Source organism: Nicotiana tabacum, chromosome 18, assembly GCF_000715075.1.
Source record: "Nicotiana tabacum cultivar K326 chromosome 18, ASM71507v2, whole genome shotgun sequence".
Classification (NCBI taxonomy): domain Eukaryota; kingdom Viridiplantae; phylum Streptophyta; class Magnoliopsida; order Solanales; family Solanaceae; genus Nicotiana; species Nicotiana tabacum.
In genome coordinates, this window is record NC_134097.1 from 74677035 (window position 1) to 74697270 (window position 20236).

Consider the following 20236-nt stretch of genomic DNA (forward strand, 5'->3'; position numbering starts at 1 on the left):
CATCTTCAATCGATCATAACTTTCTCTACAGATGTCTAAATTACGATTTCCTTAGCTTTCTGGAAACTAGACTCGAAGGGATACAACTTTCGTTTTTGAATCATCTTAAATTCCTTGTAGATCAAAAGATATAGGCCTCCGAAGTACGCTCTACGACTGCACATTTGCTGTCCAAAGACAGCTTAGCAGCAGAAATTGCAGCAGCTTTTTCTTTTCTTTTTGGGTCCGAATTCTATTCCGTTAACCTTCCGAAATCCACCCGAGGCCCTCGGGACCTTAACCAATTATATCAACATGTCCCACAATATCATTCAAACTTGTCCCAACCTTTGGAATACCCAAAATAACATCAAAACATCAAATCATCATCGGATTCAAGCTTATGAATCTCAAGAACTTCCAAATTCCATTTTTGATCAAAAACCCAACCAAACCACGTCCGAATGACCTCAAATTTTGCAGACAAGTCCAAAATGACATAACAAAGCTACAGTAACTCTCGGAATTCCATTCCGACTCTCGAATCAAAATCTCACTTATCAACCGGAATTCGCCAAAATACTAACTTTGCCAATTCAAGCTTAATTCTACACCGATCATCACAAAAATATTCCGGACACACTCCTAAGTCCCAAATCACCTAACGAAGCTATCTGAATCATAAAATTCGCATTTTGAGCCCTCTAACACATAAGTCAATATCCGGTTGACTTTTCCAACTTAAGCTTCCTTAAAAGAGACTAAGTGTCTCAAACCTTACCAAAACTAGTCCGAATGACTTCAAATTTTGCACACAAGTCACATTCGACATTACGGACCTGCATCAACTTTCGGAATCGCATTCCGACCCCGATATCAAAATTTTCACTTCCGGTCGAATTTTCTCAAAAACCTTCAAATTTCTATATTTAGTCAAATGACTTCAAAATGACATCCGGACATCCGAATTCACTTCTGATCGTGCTCCCAACTCCAGAATCACCATACGGAGCTATTCCCAGACTCGGAATCCTAAACGAACGTCTATAACTCTGAAATGCCTTCCAACCCAAATTTATGAAATTCTTCTAAAATACTAACTTCCACAATATACGCCGAAATGCTCACGGGTTATCCAAAACCAAATCCGGACATACGCCCAAGTCCGAAATCATCATACGAACATGTTGGAACTTTCAGATCCCAATTCCGAGGTCGTTTACTTAAAATTTCAATCTTAGCCATTTTCTTCAACTTAAGGTTGCCGCAATGAAAAGTTTCTCTGACCATACGTACAAGTCAATATACCTTAAATGAAGCTATTCATGACGTCCAACTACTGAACGACGTGCTAGAGCTCAAAATGACCGATCGGGTCGTTACATTCTCCCCCACTTAAATAGACGTTCGTCCTCGAACGTTCCAAGAACTGCTCTTAAGTTATCTGAAATCACTGTTTAACGACTCGTGCACCTGCCCGTGCTACCACAACTCATATGGACACATTAGCTTGATCAAATCTGCAGATATCCTCTTTTATCCATACAATAAGCTCAGAACCCAATTCCAACACCTGAAATTATCTGCCAGACCTGTTCCCTGTATATAAACACTGTATCAACTACCACACGAGGTACCAGAACACGACTGCGTACCTTTGTTGAATTAGCACCATGCATCGCATAATTCACCATCTAACCACAATGACACTCCATGAACCTTAATAGCCAAAATTCTACGACTCTGATGCTCCCAATGCATATGATGATATACCTATACATTCTGTTATAATGCTGACGATACAACCACAACGGAGGAGATGTGCAGAAATTTCTAACCAATTGCAGAGTTAACCAAACATTAATTCTCTCCTTTTTGACTAAAATCATCACCTCATTACTACCCAAATACTGGTAACTGCCATGTAATATACCTCACATAATCCCACTGCAATGGTCCCAGTTACCAATAGTCTCGCCTCACCTAGTACGAGCTGCTCAGACAACCAATCACCACAGACAATGACCAACGGTCTCACATGATGCAAAAATGCGCCAATAGGCCATAATGCGAACAAGATACATAAGGAAATGATTCAGGAATGGACTGCTCAACTCACACAACTAATATGGACTTTTCCCTAGAGAATAGGAATTTATCAAGCCGTTTCACAGCATACATGGCACAATCACAAAATTACATGAGTTGACGAACACGGAACAACATATGATATTCCAACACCCCTCCTTGAGGAGTGCTATACTAAAATGAACACATCTGACTCACATGAAGTCCATAATCCTATTTAAATCCATTCACCCACTTCAGGTCGATTCTGCTCGCACTGAACTAGGCTGATAGCCTTTCCTGGACCAGTAATAAGTCATTTCTTCTCATAACATGAAAGAACTACCACCATAGCCGGGATAATACCCCACAATCCACAACCAAATGAACCGAACAACTTCATATAGATCTTAGATATTCTTCCAACATTTCAACTTTCTTAAGTCCCCAAAATTTGACCAACTCCCAGATTTTTCAAATATTTCGGCAGAGTCTCCCTTGTAATTGGGCCTATCTACCTGTCAGAGTAACACCAAAACAACTCCTAACAGCATGTCCACAACCCAACAAGCACCACAAGTATATCAATAACACTAATCTCCGCATTATAAGCCCGACATTATCACAATGATATTTTGACATGAAACGTATCATTTGTATGATCATAACCACATTTCTGGTCTTAATAGTTGTTCATAAATAATTCCATCATTATCAATAAATCTCATATTAACCACCACCTCATTTCAAATTTTCACAATACTGACAACAGAATGTGAGGCATGAAGACCTCATTATTACTTACTCGGATTAATGAGTCACATTTAACGCCACCTGGGAACTCATCTCATAAGCTAAAACTCAATGTTTACAGTACGAAAATGGCTGAATATGAACATAAAATATACAAGAATTATCAAATCAACCTAACTGGCATGACTCCCTTTAAAATTATCATACGAACTAAACTTTACAAAGGAAAACTTTAAACTCATAATTATTTACCACAAGGACCTTGTCCTTACATAACCTTCACCGCGGCTTACAGCCCGGTTTAAATATTTCACATTGTGCCAACTGCAGTTTTCAATTTCCTTTCTTTCTTCTTCTCAATAAATTTCGTAAACATTTTTTTTCATAGCACATAACGAACCCTCACACCGGTAGGGCATATAATTCATAAAAACAGTTGGAACCAATTATTCCGAAACATATTAAACCCATTGTAGTGAATAATAAACATTACTTTAACCTTACCCCAAATCCTTGGAGCCCAATTTCTAACATTCAGAATTCTTTTCAAGACCCGAATCTCACATACACACACTGTATAAGTCCGAACAAACTGTATCAAGCCATAACAATAACCCTAGATATAATCGCATAACATACTACACAACTCGTATACAACACCATTCTCGATCACCATAACCACTCAAACCAACCAAGTACCAGTAGGAAACCCCACATTAAACAGAACCTTGCTCCAAAACCTTCATACCCCATCAATAATGAAGAAATATACAGGAACTCACAATACACAACACGTTCCCCATACCTGTAGAAAGTATCTATTTTAAACCATGGTAGAAACCATCAAGAACACTTGAAAATCTATTTTCTCCTAATCAAGCTATCAAAACTAAATTCCTCTAATTCAACCAGGCCATGCAGGTCATCAAACTCAGAAATATTGCCATATTACTACAGCTAGTTCAACAAAAATTCTTCATAAGCTTAGGTAACACAGACCGTAAAATACCTCAATTCCAATACTAAGATCACCTTCATTCTCGTGACAATCAACTCAATTTTCTCAATTAGAGTCAAATTCAAATCTCAACACATACACCCTGTTAGTAGAAAAGAAACTCTCTACACAACATTATAAGGAACACACCTACGTAGATTATTCCGCATGAGATAACCCACCTACTTTGCCTCCAATTAACATTTTTGTATACCTTCCACCGTCATACACATTACACAATCACATAGTCTTCCTGGGTCTAAACTCATACTGTAACTTGAATTTACTTCACTCCAAACAGGAGACTTGAAAAGATTCTTCACGCCCATAACTCGGAGCTACACCTCTAATCACAATGGAAATCATACACTCAATAGTTCACCTATCATCCAGCAGATCTTCCTCAACACTTCCAAGTCATATAGAAACATCTCGCAGTACTAACATACCCATCACATTGCTACCCAGCCGTCATTCCCGCTAATAGGGGCAATACCGGACATATAAGTTCAAAACACTTGCTCACACAATCAGCACCTCGGTGCTTAAGCCGCAGGAAAAGATCCGGCCTCAAGTCCTTCAAACTGGCCCAACATCAACTCATAGAGATCACGTCTCGCCCCTCAATCAGGGAATCACAAGACATCAAGGCACATCTGATACTGAGCGCTCATGCGCGCATGTGAACGCGTGGAAGGAATTTCAAGAGTTACTTTTCAAGCTGAATCAAGAACGCACGATAAGAATTCAAGAATGTGAAGTTTTCCTAAAGGTTTTGTAGCCTCTCGAGGATAAATACAGACGTCTCTGTACCGATCCGCGAGACTCTACTAAACCTGCTCATGACTCGTGAGACCTATGTAACCTAGGCTCTGATACCAACTTGTCACGACCCAATTCCCGAACCTAGTCGTGATGGCGCCTCTCATGAAGACAAGGCCAGCCATTCAACCGAATTCATCCTTTTAAGACAATTAATTAACACAATTATAGTATAAACATGGTTTAATAATATCCAATAGCGGAAAGTATAGATAAAATACGGAAATCCAACCCAACTCAGCCCTAACCGGGGTGTCACAAGTCATGAGCTACTACAGAATTTACTAAAATTCTACAAAGTATGGAATTAGGAACGACATCTGAAGATATCATAAATACAGAAGATAAGGGAGAAAACGGGTCTGCGAACACCATCAACTACCTCGATAACTCCGATGAAAACTGAACAGCAAAAAACTTGCTATATGCCTAAGGAATACCTGTACCTGCACACATGGTGCAGGGAGTAATGTGAGTACTCCGACCCAGTGAGTAATAAATATAAATAATAACTGAAGGTAAGAAAACACGTTAAGGCACACAACACTCTATACAGAAGCAGTGAAATCATTTAAAATAACAATTCAATGAAACATCATGTGAAATTTCTTTTAAACCAGTAAAAAAATGATAATTTGGCAGTAAAATGACGAGTAGAAATCTGCCTCTCAGGCTCAATATCAAAACAACAAGTAGAAATCTGCCCCTCGGGCTCAGTATCAAAATAATAAGTAGAAATCTGCCCTTCGGGCTCAGTATCAAAATAATAAGTAGAAATCTACCCCTCGGGCTTAGTATCTCATAACAGTATCAGCCCCTCAGGCTCATAACAGTATGAAGCAACCAGTCAATGAAATAAGAGCACATAATTATTATGGCGGATAATGCAGATGAGGAATAAATGCATGAGTGCAATGCAATTCATATGACGGTACCCTCTGGTACCCACTGCGGCGTGCAGCCCGAGCCATCCATATTTATTTATCATCGACGGTGCTCACTGGGGGTGTGTACAGACTCCGGAGGGGCTCCTACAGCCCAAGCGCAATAACAAGTCATCTCGTGGCATCAATCAAGTCCTGGTCAGTCATTGTTACCTGACCAATTTATACCACACAGTGCCATTGTTACCACTGTTTCAAGTCACATCATATAGTGTCATTATTACCACTGTTCCAAATCACTGCTGCAGCGCGCAGCCTAATCCATGCTCAGTCCAGAAATCATAATAAGCCCCTTGGGCATTAGTAAAACAGTAGTTCTCAGCCCGAAATATCATTTAGAAATATCATTTAAGTTTTCAAATCTTAGAAAGATGGCTGAGTTTGCAATACAGTATTTAAAACCTTGGACTGAGATCAAATGATATGCATGTATGCGAAAACAATGATGTCAATCCCTGAAGGATTCAAATAATTGGCAAGAAGCCCAAATGTAACAATTAAATCCAAGTAAGGATGATTTTCAATTTAGTTCAAGTAGAAAACACGGTAAAAACATCTCTCGGGACGGACTAAGTCACAATCCCCAATGGTGCTCTACCCCACGCCCGTTATCCGGCGTGCAAGTCACCTTAATATAGCATTACGATGTGAAATTCCGGGGTTTCAAACCCTCAGGACATCATTTACATCAATTACTCACCTCAAACCGGCTAGTTCTTTAGCTCGCGACGCCTTTACCCCTCGAATTGGCCTCCACGTGCGTCGAATCTGCCCAACATCACAACGAATATGTCGCATTATGCTAAAGGGACAATACCCAATCGAAAGCAATCGAAAAATATCAAAATTCACGAATTTGATAAAACCCGAGCCCCGGGCCCATATCTCAAAACTCAGGAATTTTTATACCAAAATGTTCTTCGTCCTCTCACGAGTCCGTACATGTAAAGAACACAAAAATCGGAGCTCGTTTGACCCTTCAAATCGACCCTAGAAAATCTCAAAAGCACAAGCCCTAAAACCCCACTTTTCTACTGATTTTCATGTTCTAATTCACATATAATCTTGTATTTAACTTGGAAATAAGTAAAAACAACTCACCTTTGATGCTTGATAAAATCCCCCTTGAAATTCTCTCCAAAATCATCCAAGCCAAATGAAAGAAATGAAAGAAATAAGCCAAATCCGTGTTTAAAGAATCTGCCCGTGCTTCATCGAGTTGTACCCTGTACTTGTGCTATACAAGTTGTACATCCTATTAAAATTTTCTCTTGTCGGACACCTTCTGTTTAAACACGCATAACGTCTTGTATAAATATCCAAATTACAAACGGTTTGAAGATTTAGAAACAACACTCGAAGATCTTTAAATTTATAGGTTGTACACCATATAACTCTTTATATATCCCGAGATATGAGCTTCTAAAGTCGGCTCCATGAAATCAGAAAATTCTGGAGAAACTGCTCCACCAATCATCTTCAATCAATCATAACTTTCTATACAGATGTCCAAATTACAATTTCCTTAGCTTTCTGGAAACTAGACACGAAGGTATACAACTTTCGTTTTTAAATCATCTCAAAATTTCTTGTAGATCAAAAGATATGGGCCTCCGAAGTACGCTCCACGACTGCACATTTGCTGTCCAAAGACAGCTTAGCAGCAAAAATTGCAGCAGCTTTTTCTTTTCTTTTTGGTTCTGAATTTCATTCCGTTAACCTTCCGAAATCCACCCGAGGCCCTCGGGACCTTAACCAATTATATCAACATGTCCCACAATATCATTCAAACTTGTCTCAACCTTTGGAACAACCAAAATAACATCAAAACATCAAATCATCATCGGATTCAAGCCTATGAATCTCAAGAACTTCCAAATTCCATTTTTGATCAAAAACCCAACCAAACCACGTCCGAATGACCTCAAATTTTGCAGAAAAGTCCAAAATGACATAACGAAGCTACAGTAACTCTCGGAATTCCATTCCAACCCTCAGATCAAAATCTCACCTATCAACCGGAATTCTCCAAAATACTAATTTTGCCAATTCAAGCTTAATTCTACATCGGTCATCACAAAAATATTCCGGACACACTCCTAAGACCCAAATCACCTAACGAAGCTATCTGAATCATAAAATTTGCATTTTGATCCCTCTAACACATAAGTCAATATCCGGTTGACTTTTCCAACTTAAGCTTCCTTAAAAGAGACTAAGTGTCTCAAACCTTACCAAAACTAGTCCGAATGACTTCAAATTTTGCACACAAGTCACATTTGACATTACGGACCTGCACCAACTTTCGGAATCGCATTCTGACCCCGATATCAAAATTTCCACTTCCGGTCGAATTTTCTTAGAAACCTTCAAATTTCTATATTTAGCCAAATGACTTCAAAATGACCTCCGGACATCCGAATTCACTTCCGATCGCGCTCCTAACTCCATAATCACCATACGGAGCTATTCCCAGACTCAAAATCCAAAACGGACATCTATAACTCTGAAATGCCTTCCAACCCAAATTTATGAAATTCTTGTAAAATTCTAACTTAAACAATATACGCCGAAATGTTCACGGGTTATCCAAAACCAAATTCGGACATACGTCCAAGTTCGAAATCATCATACGAACATGATGGAACTTTCAGATCCCTATTCCGAGGTCGTTTACTCAAAATTCCAATCTTAGCCATTTTCTTCAACTTAAGGTTGCCGCAATGAAAAGTTTCTTTCCAATTTGACTCCGAATTTCCCGAAATTCAACTCTGACCATACGTATAAGTCAATATACCTGAAATGAAGTTGTTCATGACTTTTAACTATTGAACGACGTGCTAGAGCTCAAAACGACCGGTCGGGTCATTACACTTATGGGGTACATATTGTTTATGTACTCATACTACATTTCTATACTTAATTGTACAGGATCTGAGGCAGGTATATCTGGCTATCAGACTGGTACGCGCCCCTGATTCATAGACTGAGACTTCCACGATGAGTTGCTCCCTTCCGGTGCCACTCAGCAGCTTGATGGGGTCTTTCTTTACTTTTGCTATCTATTCTATCCCGGACATTAGGATAGTATTATTCTTTTGTACATTCCACTAGTTGCCCAATACTTGTGACACCAGATCTTGGCACACACATTAGTAGATAGTTCTTTTGGGTTGTATAATTATTATTAAATATTGCTTATCATCACCTGTTTTAATTGAAATTAAGAAATGTTGTAACCAATTTGGGTAAGTAAAATAAGAATTTACTAATACTTCCGCATTGGCTTGCCTGACAATGGTGTTGGGCGCCATCACGACCCTTAGTGGATTTTGGGTCGTGACATTTTTATTTGTTTCTTTTTGTTATTAGCTTTATGCTGTGTAATTTGACACCAATCTTATATGTAAATTGCAATTATTATTTTTTTCGTGAAAAGATACAAATAACGTTTGGTTTTCTGCTACATTGTGGATCATGAACTTATAGTTACAAGTTCAAAAGTTAAGGACACTTGGTCCTGAATTTAGACTAACAAGCTCAAAAGTTAAGGACAATATGTCCTAAACTTAGGTTAAGAAGCCAAAAAATTAAGGACAATAAGTCCTGAACTTAGACTAACAAGCTCAAAAGTTAAGGACTCTTGGTCCTGAACTTACAGTTACAAGTTCAAAAGTTAAGGACATGTAGTCCTGAAGTCCCGAAATTAAGTTCAAAAGTTAAGAACATGTAGTCCTGAAGTTAAGTTCAAAAGTTAAGCACATGAGCAGAAGGGTATTTTAGTCGGGCAGTTAAGTTTATTAAAGCAGTGGCTAAAGACTAAAGATATTTTAAACAGTGGCATAAAAGTAAATACATGTGTTATTAGTGGCTAACCGTGCACTTCCCCCTAAAATGTTTGTAGCACAACCCATTAATCTCTGGATGGGTTGTGCGGGTTAGATAAGTTTGAGCTCAAATTACCACCCCTAATTACGCTTTGCTCGAAGTCTGTCATATTTGATTTTGGTCGTTGTTGGCCTTGATCTCGACAGGCACCTCGATCTTTGGACCTAATGCCTCCTCTTCGTTCTCTGGTCTGAGTCATTACGAGACTACCTCTCGATGCAGTTTTTTGTCTCAATCAAATAACATAATCAGGTAGGCCCGGTTTTAACCATATACAAAAAATATTACCTTGTCACGATTCTCAAGGCCCGACAAAAACAGAACAATCAAAGCATATACGTTAGAATTAAGTTTTGAGAATCAATATGAATTAATGAATTCCGTCTTTATGTCATATATGTTATAAATATATTATATTATGGATGGTCATTTAGTACTTCGTTGTAAATAATCTTCCTGAAGAAGCTTATCCATATGGGACTCCACCGTAAATATGTTTATCTATTTAGTACTCTATTGGAAATAAGCTTCTTGAAGAAGCTTACCACTTCGGTACTCGGTTATGGATAAACATTACCCTAGGTAGAAGATTATCCATATCTGGTATAGTAGCAGCTTACACAGCAGCTTGCAGTAGCAGCTTACACAGCAGCTTGCGTAGCAGCTTACACAGCAGTTTCCTTTCTTCTATAAATAGAAGAGATTTCAGTTCATTATGTACATGAATTTGAAGTTGAATAATATATCAATTTCTCTCTATACTTGTCTTTACTTTACAGTCTTTATTTTATAACACGTTATCAGCACGAGACTCTGCCATCTTGAGCAAATACTTTGAAAGTATCAAAGGTACGAACTTTCTTTTTGTAAATAATGCCAAATCTTTCTAAACGTGAATTTGTAGTATTGGATATATCGGGCAAAAGCTACGTGTCTTGGGTGCTTGATGCTGGAATTCATCTTGATATGATGGGTCTAGCAGACACCATCAAAGATAAGTTATGTGTTTTACTTGCTATGTGTGCTACTGCCATTAAAATAAAATAAAAAAGGTACTTAGGAACCTAGTAAGTGAGCCATAATCATTGGACGAGATTCTGGAGCATTTTATGAATTTTAAAATACTATAATTTGTATATCTTTATGTTTCGTTTTTCACTTACTCGTTTTCGAATTAAGATTTTAATTTTACTCCAGAAGAGTAACATTGCATAGGAAACTATAAAGTGGATGACATTGTTAGATCCACTTATACTCCAGCAGAGTTTGCAAGAAATATACAACCACCAGAAGTGGTTATATTTCGTATATCTCATTGTAATTATGTTTTGTTAACTACCAGAAGTGGTATATGCCTATGATCACCTGAAGTGATAATTTAGGCTTTCTATGGTTACAATTGAAGATAAACTAGAGAAATATTCTTTATAGTACACGCATGCCTCGATTTGCTCCTGAAGTAGCATTATCGTAAAAGAGCTTCTAAGACATCACACGATTTTGTGTGATTAATGCACGTTCAAATAATTATGTTCTGTTCCCTGAAGGATGAGAACTTTTGATAAATATTAGCCCATTTCTGAAGTAAATGTGACAATATTAATAAAGGGCGTAAATAGGAACACGTTTTTGATGTGAATATATTACAATTCACCTCCAGAAGAGGTAATATGATTGAAGGAATATATACTCAATATTTCGTATTTTAAATTTGCTCGTGAAGAAGTAACACAATTGAAATTTTCTCCTGAAACAGGAAAATATTATGAAACTGTGTCTTTATGTGCTTAAACAAAATAATAAGCTATTCAAAGTTATTTTTGAAGCACATTTTCATTCCCTGGAGTGAATGAAGAAATACCACAACTCACCTCCTGAAGAGGTAGAATAACAAAGGATATAAATTTTGTTTTTGTGGCATAAAGATCATTACCGCACGTACTCGTTGTACGTAAAATATCTTGAATAATTTTATTAAATATCATTCTAAGGCAAAAAGCATTCTTGTAGAATGCTTTGTACTACAACCACATTAATATTTTATGGTTAGTTATCGAGTTCCCCGAAGGAAATAACAACTCATGTATCTTTCCCTGAAGGATGTAATGATTATGTGGTTGCCGCTTTGATATAAAATATTCAGATGTTAATGGCGTTTCTCCCTGAAGGAGATATTTGTCACAAAGTTGGTGGTAAAAATACTGAAATTTTTAATTTCTTACATTTATAAATTTATAATGTCTTTATAATGTTCATTTTATTAAGAATTTCTCTCATGATACCAGAAGTGTCTGAGCAATATTTGATAGTACAAAATATATCAACAACTCCTGAAGAGCTAACTGTTTGTCTAGAAGACATATGACACCAGTAGTATCTGATAAATATTAAATTGTGGATAATAAATGAAGGCTCTCGAAGAGTTTATATACAAATATGTCATTCATATTATATGATTATGGTCAAAACATATGTTGTAGTAAACCTGAAGTTTACTAATACAAATGGCTATCATATTGAGACTACAAATGATTGGAAGATTGATAATCTTCATGTTTCCACAATCATAGGGGGTAAAATAATATGTATGTGAGAAGTTACTCGCCTTATTCTTTAATTTATACTATATCATGTATCACAGTAAACCAGAAGTTTACTAAAGCAAAAGTTTATGCCATAGTAAACCAAACGTTTACTAAGAGATAACACATGACATGATAAACTTGAAGTTTTCATTTGCCATTTTTAAATGAGCTATTTGAGAATTCAGATAAGCATATACTAAAGAACTAAAAGATTCTTCAGGAATTCTCATGTTTTGCTTGTTCTCATAATGAATTGATTATACCAGTTGTTGAGACTAAAACCCCTGATTCTGAAATATATAAAAGGTGAATATGGGCCCGTTCACCTATCATGTGGACCACTTATAGGTGCATATATGAGATGGTTACATGTGTAATTATTGTCAACCTGCAGTTTGGCATTTGAAATTGCTTTTCTCGATTAAGAGCATAATTTTCAGATTATGAAATCAAGACAGTTCATCTTGATAATGTTGGTTTATATCCAAGCTGGTTTAGCATTGAATACCTCCTATTAATGGCTAAACCATTGCTTATGAGAACAAAGCTTCATGTGTTGGTCTAAGATTTTCTAAATTGCATATAGCAGCACTTGTATGCATCAGATCAACAATATATGATAAGTCCTCCCTTCACAATTGGTTTAGGATCAGAAACCAAATATTTTTACTATCTTTTGTTGCGTGGTATATGATTAATTTCTCTACCATAATACACAAATATATGTTTCCCAAAGATGACTGGGGATATACGTTAGTTTTTCTAACATTTGGGGGATGGAATAAACAGTTGAAAAATATGCTATATGAATCGAATTATCATGATCCTCACTTAGAAGATAATTCAAGTCGAATGCCAGAAGCATTTGCTGATCCAAAATTAAATATCATATTTCAACTACAAATGCTCCTATTAAAATTAAAGTCCCTGAGAGTTTACTATAAGCATGAAGCGTGGTAGACCAATCGGTTCCAAAGGTAACAATCCTTGAAAAATAGTAGGAGCTAATGATCAAAATGAGGAGGAAATAAGCTCTAGAAGAGCCCACGACATAACATTTCATGAAACTGCCGAAAAAGTTCAGGTACCTGAAAATAAAGAAAGTGATGAGATCTCCACAAGTTATGTCGCTTCGGAACTGACACAAAATGATCATCGACGATATATATAATACAATATAGTGCACAATATTGTAAACGATTGTGAGGATCGGACTAGCAGTCCAGACACTTGAAGATGTCATACCATTTAGATACAAGTCTTAACCTATATGACTTATTTGACTAAATCTATATGAAGATCCTTGAAGGATTGAAAATGCCCGAAGCATATAATTCAAAGTCTTGAGAAATGTACTCTATCAAATTATAAAGATCTTTGTACGGTTTAAAGCAATCTGTGCGCGTGTGGTATATTCGCCTCAGTAACTTTTTGCTGAAAGAAAGTTACATAAATTATGTTATTTGTCCATGTATTTTTATAAAGAAAATGTCATCAAAATTTGTTACACTTGCTATTTATGTTGGTGACATAAATCTTATTGGAACTCCGGAAGAGCTCCAAGAGGGTCTTAAAAATACTTTTACATGGACAAAGTGTACCCATTAAGTACACCAATGAATATTCAATCACTTGAAGTGAATAAGGATCCGTTCCAACCTCTAGAAGAGGATGAGGAGCTCCTTGGTCCTGAAATACTCTATCTCGGTGTAGATGGTGCACTTATTTATCTTGCTAATGCTAACAAAAATGGTGCAGATCGTATTGGTAATGGAGATGCAGGTTATTTATCTGATCCCCATAAAGCTCAATCTCAAACCGGCTACGTATTTACATATGGAGGTACTATCATATTATGGCGCTCCACAAAGCAATCTATTGTTGCTACTTCTTCAAATCACGCTGAGATAATAACTATTCATGAAGCAAGTAGGGAATGCGTATGTTTGAGATCAATAATTCATTTTATTCGAGAAAAATGTGGTTTGAAATGTGAGAAAAGACCCACAATTTTATACGAAGACAATGTTGCATGCATATCCCAATTGAAGAGAGGATTTATAAAAGGAGATAGAACGAAGAACATTTCACCAAAATTATTCTACACACACGATGTTCAGAAAAGTGGTGACATTGATGTGCAACAAATCCGTTCAAGTGATAATCCAGCAGATTTATTCACTAAATCTTTGCCAACTTCAACTTTTGAGAAGATGGTATACAAGATTGGAATGCGGAGACTCAAATATTTGAAACAAAGTTTTCATCAGGGGAGTAAAATACGTGATGCACTCTTTTTCCCTTGCTAAGGTTTTTTCCCATGAGGTTTTCCTTATAAGGTTTTTAATGAGACACCTAGCAATGCGTATTACTAAATATGTGTACTCTTTTTCCTTCACTGGGATTTTTTTACCACGTGATTTTTCCTAGTAAGGTTTTAATGAGACACATTATCTTTTAATGAACATCCAAGGGGGAGTGTTATAAATATATTATATTATGGATGGTCATTTAGTACTCCGTTGTAAATAATCTTCCTGAAGAAGCTTATCCATATGGGACTCCACCGTAAATATGTTTATCTATTTAGTACTCTATTGGAAATAAGCTTCCTGAAGAAGCTTGTCACTTCGGTACTCGGTTATGGATAAACATTATCCTAGGTAGAAGATTATCCATATCTGATATAGTAGCAGCTTACACATCAGCTTGCAGTAGCAGCTTACACAGCTACTTGCAGTAGCAGCTTACACAGCAGCTTGTAATAGCAGCTTACACAGCAGCTTACGTAGCAGCTTACACAGCAGCTTCCTTTCTTCTATAAATAGAAGAGATTTCAGTTCATTATGTACATGAATTTGAAATTGAATAATATATCAATTTTTCTCTGTACTTGTCTTTACTTTACAATCTTTATTTTATAACAATATTATCATTGTACTTTAATTATTGTAGGTTAGTTATTATTAATTTTTATCAGATTGAACAAACTGAATTCTCGACAACATTGATAAAAACATGACAAACTCAACTTCGATCTATATATTTGTCTTTTATGATGTATAACGTGATTGAAAATATAATAGAGGTTAAACATACCGATTATTTGCTATTGTTCGGCAATACTTTTCAGTTTTCCGTTTTCATCTAGGGTCACGTTAATTTTCTCTTAACCTAGAAGGCGGGGGTGGATTTACGTTGACCCAAGCAGGACACCGCTTGATAGAAATGTTTTACTAAATATATGTGTATATAATAACTCAAGCAAAAATATTAGCACAAATAACAAAAAGGACATTACTGGAAACAAGAGTCCGAAACCTAAATAATGGTATTTTGAACTCAAAATACCTTTATACAGTTAAAAAAAAGTTACATTTCTAACTAAAATGCAGTATTATACTGCGTTTTAGTTTAACGGAAAGTTAGCCATTAAAGAAAAACGTAGTATAATACTGCGTTTTAATTAATAGATCATTTTTAAAATGTAAAACGCATTATAATACAACGTTACTAAAACGTTGTATTATAATGCGTTTTACTGCATCCAAACTTAAAGCCACAAACTTAAAGCATTTATGAATGTTGTCCTCTGCTGCATCCAAACTTATCCAAAAGTAAATATTATCCTCTACTGCATCCAAACTTAAAGCATTTATTAGATCTTTTAGTATAAAAAGTATAATAATACAACGTTTTAGTAAGCGTTTTACTTCAATTTTGGTAATACTGCGTTCAATCAGTATTTGCGACAAAGTTTATATGATAAAATAAACGTGTCTCATTCGCGCAGTATATTGTTCATTCAGTGTGTTGGACAAGTAATATTGCTGAACAATCTATAATTGGGAGGATCGGCGCAGACAATGATTTAATTTATTCCTCACTTCAATTTAATTAGAGGTGCCACTAACCACCTTATTTATTAATTTATTTTGAAGTTGATAATACCATTATAGTTTACGCCATTATTTAGTGACATAAGTGTAGACCTCCACATAGTCGGCAAACGATAATATGTTGCAAGTACTGAATTGCTAAATTGTGTGAATCGATTTGTAATATTTTGAGAAAATCTTTGGCTAAATATACAAAAGTTTACAAAGTATTATTTTGAGAAAATTGTGGCTAGTTATCATTTTATGAAACGCACAATTGGTCATTGTCAGTAATTACAACATGCCATATTCAACTTATATATCTATCTATATCTATACTATATTAAAAGCACGAAAGTCTTTAGCGAAATATCGTTCGCCTTTTTTACTCCTTTAAAATATAATTCACATTAGACAAAATAGTCATTTGATTACCTAATATTTAGGACCTAAAAATTCATTGAAATTTGGTTATTAAATCTTTACTTATTTAAACTAGGTACCTAAATGTAGGACTTTAAAAGCAATTAAAATTTTACCTTAAATAAATAATTAAGAAGTCAATTATTTGGATCATTAGTACAAATTTTGTAGCCGTTCTTTTCAAGTAATTTCTATATGGCAATTGAAAAATGAGTACTTTTTTAGAAGAAATTTGTTTACTTCATTTAGTACTTGCGACAAAGTATATTAATTTAATAGTAATTATGTGGTAAATAAAAATTAAAAATTACTAAATATATTTTATCTTCTTCAATCAATCCAGACTATTATAAAAGTATGAAGCTTAAACGCAAAATTAGTCGACTTTTTAATCATATAAAATAAATTTTACATTAGATAAAATTAATATTTAATTAATATTTAGGACGCTAAAATTTTAATTATTAAATTTTTTCTTAATTGAACTATATAAGAACTCCTAATATTTAGGAACGTAATCCCAATAATATTACCTATATAAGTTGATTAAATTAATTTTCACAAGAATAGATAAGGAATTGTTATTTCACCTGGAATAACAATAATTAAGGTGACATTAAAAGTCTTCCACTTCAATATACCAAGCGATGAAAACTTAAAGCAAAACTCGGGAGCTCACAATTATTTTCAAATTAGCTAAAATTCTAAAGATTTAAGGTGAGTATTGTTAAAAATGTTAGCTATTTCAAACTATTCTTTTTTTTTTAAAATTGTTAATAAAACACTCTCCAAAAGTGTTGTCATAAATTTCGTAATGTTTCATAGTATCGATAAATCTATCTAGCGGATAAATATTGCATGTAATTGCAAATAAATATCAAATTAGGGATATGTGACTAACAGATATACCCATCATTATTGACCTAAGGAAGTAACGATGTTTATTTTTATGTATAATATCTTTATCATGATAATGATTGAATCTATGTAATTTTTATAAAATTTGTATTTATTGATATAAAATACACGCGCAACACGCGTACTCTAAGACTAGATATATATATATATATATATATATATATATATATATATATATATATATATATATATATATATCAAATTAAGTATTAATTCTTATGTGTAAATTAGTCAAGTCCAGATTTTTTCGGTCATTCATAAATGCTTTAAGTTTGGATGCAGTAGCGGACAACATTTACTTTTGGATAAGTTTGTCAGTAGAGGACAACGTTCATAAATGCTTTAAGTTTGTGGCTTTAAGTTTGGATGAAGTAAAACGCATTATAATACAAAGTTTTAGTAAAATGTTGTATTATATTGCGTTTTACATTAAAAAAATAATTTATTAATTAAAACGCAGTATTATACTATATTTTTCTTTAACGGTTAACTTTCCGTTAAGCTAAAATGCAGTATAATACTGTGTTGTAGTTAGAAATATAATTTTTTTTAACTGTATAAAGGTATTTTGAGTCCAAAATATCATTATTTAGGTTTCAGACTCCTTGAAACAAAGCATTCCAGTTGGTAGGGCGGTACCTATTACTTACAAACATAAATTTTAAAAGTTTTTTCTATCGAGATTGTTACACAAATAGCCGGTCAGATTCAATATTTATTTTTTCTAGTCTGTACACATAGATTATACATTAATTATAAATATATTGTACATGAATTTTATATACATTATACACCCGCCGACTTTTTTTAATTTAAGAGATTAAGTAAGCGGCTATTTAGGTTAACTCTTTAAAACCTTCTACTTTCTGACATAGGATTAGTGGAGACTATTTAAAATTCTAAGACTCTTTTTTGGAAGATAGAGCTAATAGAATAACGAGGTTGTGGGTGCATATTTTTCAAACAATTCACTATTCCAGAAGCAAGTCTATTATAGATACGTTTCAAAAAATGAAAACTCGTAGAGAAGAGTTGTAGTGTCTGATGTACTTGATCTTTTTTTAGTAAGATATTGTTATAATGGTTTATTTGTTTATTCATTTCTTTAAATGAGATATTGCTTATAAAAAATTCTGCGTACGCCACTATTAGAAGGTCAGTGTGATGACCATTTGGGTCATCACTTGTTTTAAAGTAAATTCTGCGTTCCGAGACCTCAAAAACCTCTTTCGGCATTACTTCGATTTGCGTGCCCAGTCTGGGCGCGTAGCCGAAAAGCTATTATGCGAAAATCTCTAAAAAATGATGAATTTTGACTTTAAAATGGATTTAAGTTGACTTCGGTCAATATTTTGGGTAAACGGACCCGGACCCATAATTTGACGGTCTCGGAGGATCCGTAGGAAAATATGGGACTTGGGCGTATGCCCGGAATCGAATTCTGAGGTCCCAAGCCTGAGAAATGAATTTTTAAAGAAAATTATTTTCTGGAATGATTTATGAGTTTTAGAAATGAAATGTGTTTAAAACTTGATGGTATCGGGCCTGTATTTTGGTTCCGGCGCCCGGTACAGGTCTTATATGTGATTTAAGATAAGTCTGTGAAATTTGGTAAAAAGCGGACTTGAAATGACGTGAATCAGATCGTTTTTGAGAAAATTGGAAAATTTGATGTTCTTAAGAAATTTCATGATTTTGATGCTAGATTCATAGTTGTTGATGTTATTTTAGTGATTTGAATGCACGAGCGAGTCTGTATGATGTTTTTGGGTTGGTGTGCATGTTTGGTTTGGAGCCTCGAGGGCTCGGGTGAGTTTTGGATAGGCCATGGGATGGATTTTGGACTTGGAGAATTGCAGGTTTTCAGCTGGTGTGAACAGGCATGCAGGTTTCGCATTTGCGAAGCCTGGCTCGCAAATGCGAAGGCTGAGTCGCAATTGCGAAACAGCCCAGGCCTGCCCTTCCTTGCAAATGCGAGATGTTCCTTCGCAAATGCGAAACTCCCCAATCTGGGCCTGTTATCGCAAATGCGATAGTGTGTTCGCAATTCCGACCTCGCAAATGCGAGGGTCCCTTTGCAAATGCGAACTTAGCATAAATCTGGGTTCGCAATTGCGAACTCTGGTCGCAATTGCGACATCTGCAACCTGCAATTTTATAACTTAGCCGAAAATCTCTCATTTTTCACACTCTTTCAAAACCAAAACACTCTTGGGCGATTTTTCAAAGACAACTCTTCTTCCAAATTGATTGTAAATCAATTTTAACTCGTTTCCTTCAATCATTAACATCTTTTCACATGATTTCAACTCAAAAGCAATGATTTTCATGGGGAAAATTGGGTGTTTTGTGTAGAGTCTAGTTTTTTCAAAAATTGGGGATTTGGACCTCGATTTGAGGTCCGATTTCAAAACAAATTATATATTTGGGTTCGTGGGGGAATGGGTAATCGAGTTTTGGTTCGAACCTCGGGTTTTGACCATGTGGGCCCGGGGGCGATTTTTGACTTTTTGGGTAAAACTTTAGAAAACTCATTTTCATGCATTAGAATTGATTCATTTAGCGTTTATTGATGTAATTAAGTAACTTGTGGCTAGATACGAGTGAATTGGTGGTGGAATCAAGAGGTAAAGCGGTAGTAGAGACTTGAATTGTGTTTGTGGCATCGAGGTAAGTGTTTGGTCTAACCTTAGCTTGAGGGATTAGGAGTCGAGTCCTATTTGCTATTTGGTATTTGTCGAGTACGACGTATAGATATGGTGACGAGTATCTATACGTTGGTGTCAAGCATGCTCGTGAATCTTATATTATGATTATTATGGCTTCGTTGTATTATTCATGCTTTGATGATGATTTCTATTGTTGGGCAAAGTTTGTGGAAGTAATTGTGACATTTGAACATTGAGGAGCATTGACTCAAGTTGTACAATGAAATGTGAAAATATAAGTGGAAATTGAACCTTTTAGAGCATTGGCTCAAAG